The sequence below is a fragment of the Monodelphis domestica genome, chromosome 1, assembly GCF_027887165.1.
Source record: "Monodelphis domestica isolate mMonDom1 chromosome 1, mMonDom1.pri, whole genome shotgun sequence".
In the NCBI taxonomy this organism is placed as follows: Eukaryota; Metazoa; Chordata; class Mammalia; order Didelphimorphia; family Didelphidae; genus Monodelphis; species Monodelphis domestica.
The window spans coordinates 203,745,356-203,749,986 of NC_077227.1; positions in this window are offsets into that span (position 1 = coordinate 203,745,356).

Genomic DNA, 4,631 nt, shown 5'->3' on the forward strand with positions numbered 1-4,631 from the left:
TGAAAGGTAAGCAAGCTAACCTAGCTAAAGCAGCAAAGTACCTCAAGGGAGAAACAGAAGGCGGCAAGTACTGGGTAAGTTATCATTTTGACCAGTATCTCCCCTCAAACCATGATGGAGACAACCCAGGGTCCTATAATGAAGAACCTTGGGAAGAACAGTGTTTTCAGGTCAGTGCACTCAGCTATTTTCCTGGGAAGCAACCCCTGTGGAGAAACAATTTGGTCACCATTCCTGAAAGTTCTATCTATAGCCATAGCAACTGAAGATCCAGAAAGTAAGGTTATTATCACCATAGTCCTTGGTACCATCAAAGTATTCAACATTGGAAGCTGATAGGATTTTATCAGTGTAAATGCTATTAAAGAATAGAAATTACTGTCTGCTTTGTTATTGGACCCTAAAGACCATGAGAACTTTCTATTTGACTTGTAGCTCAAACATTCATATATGTTTTCCCATTAGAATGTGAGCTCCTTCATACCTAGCAGATTGGCTAACATGACAGCAAAAGAAAGTAATAAATGTTGGAGGGGATGTGGCAAAATTGGGACATTAATACATTGCTGGTGGAGTTGTGAATTGATCCAACCATTCTGGAGGGCAATTTGGAACTATGCCCCAAGGGTACTTAAAAGACTCTCTGCCCTTTGATCCAGCCATAGCACTGCTGGGTTTGTATCCCAAAGAGATCATAAGGAAAAAAAGACTAGTATAACAGTAGTCATAGCTGTGCTCTTTGTGGTGGCAAGAAATTGGAAAATGAGGGGATGCCCTCCAGTTGGAGAATGACTGAACAAATTGTAGTCTCTGTTGATGATGGAATACTGTTGTGCTCAAAGAATAATGAACTGGAGGAATTCCATGTGAACTGGAATGATCACCAGGAATTGATGCAGTGAAAGGAGCAGAACCAGGAGAACACTGTACTGATACACTATGGCACAATCAAATGTAATGTAATGGACTTCTCTACTAGCAGACTTATGAGAAAGAACACTATCCACATTCAGAGGAAGAATTGTGGGAGTAGAAACATAGAAGAAAAACAACTGCTTGATCACAAGGGTCAATGGGGATCTGATTGGGGATGTAGACTCTAAATGGTCACTCTTTCAAATATCAACAATGTGGAAATAGGTCTTGACCAATGACACATGTAAAACTCAGTAGAACTGCATGTCAGCTATGTGAGGGGGTTGGGGGGAGTGAAGGGAAAGAACATGAATCTTGTAACCATGGGAAAATATTCTAAATTAACTAATTAATTAAAATTTTCTCAAAATAAATTAAAAAAATAAAAAGCTCTAACATTTAAAAAAAGAATGTGAGCTCCTTGAGAGAGGGACTGTTTGATTTTTGTTGGTATCTTCAGTGACTTACAGTGTTTTTTTTATAGAGTAAGTACTTTATACATTCTTCATTCATGGATACATGTAATGTAAGTATAAGTTCTACATGAAAAAATGGCATCAAGTATCCTTAAACATTTTAAAATGTGAAAGACAATTTTTAAAATCCTTTTCTATCTTCAAATCAATACTAAACATTAGTTCCAAGACAGGAAAGTGATAAGGGCTAGTCATAGATGAAATTGTGAATTGCCCAAGGTCATATAGCTAAGAAGTGTCTGAGGCCAGATTTGAACCTAGGACCTTTGTGTCCAAGCCAGACCTATCAATTGAGCCACCTGGATGCCCCCAATATCTTGAGTTTTCTAACAGATAAAATGGAGAAAGTAAATGGACTCACAAGTTGGTGGAATAGACCCTTCTTTTCCAGTGCTGTCTAGAATCAATTAATTGAGAATTTCTTTTACTCAATCATGATTTCCCTCATCTTGTGGATTTGACAGATCTATTGGTGCTAAGCAAAAAAAGGTCTTTTAGGATCTGATATTTGAGCTCTGGTAAAAATTAACACAAGAGATAGAACAAGTTTACTCTTAGAAGTTTTTGTATCAATATAACCTTCAATCATAATCTCCCATTTTTTGCACATGGAACATATCTTGTCAGGGGTAAGGATCATTCCATGGAAATAAGACAAAGATTTTTACCCTGAACTTCTTCAGCAATGTACTGGAATTTAAGGGGGGGAAATTATCATTCCACACACCAGCAAACCTCACTTCAAAAACTAAACACTTGAGATCATCCGAAACTATTTTTTTCCTTGAGTACTTGTGGCTCAGTGTCTTACCAATATTGTATATGTTGAACATAGATGGTACCCTTTCATCACACAATCCTTTAAAAGTGAGTCAACTATTTTCTTATTGGTTCCTTTTCTTTGAAATTACTTTCAGTCAGGCTTGTGAATTCTTGCCAAACATTATGATCTTTCTCAGAAAACCAAAGAGTCATGTCAGTGATCTTTAAAAAATAATGGAGCACCATTTTATTTATTTATTTATTTTTGGAAATTTTATTTAGAACATTATTCCTTGGTTACAAGAATCATATTCTTTCTCTCCCTCCCCTCCCCCCACCCCTTCCCATAGCCGACATGCAATTACACCGGGTTTTACATGTGTCCTTGATCAGAACCTATTTCCATGGTGTTCATGTTTGCACTAGGATGATCATTTAGAGTCTATATCCCCAGTCATATCCCCATCAACCCATATAATCAAGCAGTTGTTTTTCTTTGATGTTTCTACTCCCATAGTTTTGCCTCTGAATGTGGATAGTGTTCTTTCTCATAAATCCCATGGAGCACCATTTTAGAAGAGGGCAAATATCACATTTTCAAAAAAGGGAAAAGAACAGAGTCATAACCTGTAAACCAAAAAGTTTGACTTCAGTTCATGGAAACATTTTAGAGACAAAAGTGTTAAACTCAATGCCTCTAGATTCAAGTAGACCACAAAATTCCTGAATGGGTTCAATCAGATTAAAATGTAATTGGGAAATATTTCAATAAATAAATCAACATACAGTACAACATAATATACATAATGTTAATTCATGGTTTTCTAAGTAATTATGTTTCTATTTTAATTTAACATCATTGTTCTAGAACGCATTATTAAAGAGTTAACTAATGTGGGAATTTATTTTGCTGGGTTACATATATTTATCACATGGTTTTTGTTTATGTTTTTTTCCTAATGGTGGGTGGAAGTGAGACAAACAAATCGATTCTTAAACAAGATAAAGCAGTTTTTAAAAGAGAGATGGCTAATGCACATCTACAAAAGGAAGGCATGATAACAAAAGAGTTAACATAGCATCATCAAGATCATCCAATACTTATCCTTATTTATTTTGTAGAATTACTAAATGAATAGATTAGGAAATTGTAGATTAAAACTGACCTAGACTGTTATAAAGCATTTGCTAAAATTTCTTATGTAATTTTTGTGGGGAGGGAAATGAAAGTTTACATGGCAAATGAGTGATCTGGTGCAGGGGCCCAAGTCATGCCCAACCCCCAGATATATGTTCACCCAAATAAAGGATGTGAAGATGGGCTGGATCTCACTCTCCCTGTGATGGCATTTCTCCAACACAACTATACTACCTCCTTTACCTCTTATCACTTAACACTCTGTAACACTACCTACCACCTCTAAGCTTCAATGGCTGTGCATATGGTCCCTCTGGATGGCTATAACCTATCCATGACCTATACACTACAGTAACTAAGCAGGCAAGATTTCTCCATCATTGCCCCCACACCAATGTCTCTACAACCTTGACCTAAGATCACACAAATGCAGTAGGCATATGTACCATTTCATTTTTTTTTCTGGGACAGTGTTTTGCACAGGATGAGCAAGAAACAATGGGTGATGGTCTGTAGAGCAGATCATACAAATTATAGTACCATTCTGTTGAGAGCACTACCATCTTTTTAGTCATTTGGGTTCACAATTTTGGTGTCCCATCCTTTCTCTCCCCCATCCCATATATCAAATCATTTGCTATATCCTATCATGTCAATCTCACACTCATCCATTTTGTTCTCATTTTCACCACCTTATTCATCTCTTACCTGGACTATTGCAATAGCTTCTAAATTAGACACCTCTTAATACACTTCAAGCAATCCTGACACAGCTGCCAAATTGATATTCCTAAAGCGTAGGTCTGCCCATGTCACTTCTAACTCAACAAACTCCAGTGGCTCACTGTTGGTTCTAGGATCAAATATTATTTCATGTTTATCTCAACCTTTTTTAATCTCTATTTTATGTCAATTTTGTAAAGTGCATAATTAACTTGTACATATAATTTTTAAATATAGCTATATTGGAAATGTTTACTCAAAAATGTTTTACTCATTGGAGGTGCAAATTTGGAGATGATTCTCCTGGATAATACCTACAGTTAGGTAGATTTGGAATATTGAATGACTGATCTGAAAGAGAAATCATTAATGGTTTGTAAACCTTAAAATTTCTTAGACTTATAAATGTTGGAAATTTCACCATTGGGAAATTTCATACTTGAAAAATTTCCTACTGATATTCTATTGGAATGTGAACCTCATTGGCATGGGAGGTTCCTTCTCCTCCCTACTTAAGATTACTTTAGGACAGAAACCTTTTGCTGAACAATGGAAAGGGCTTTGACCTATGCTTAAGCATAGAACAGGAAGTTCTTTGAGTCATGATTGCTTTTAGA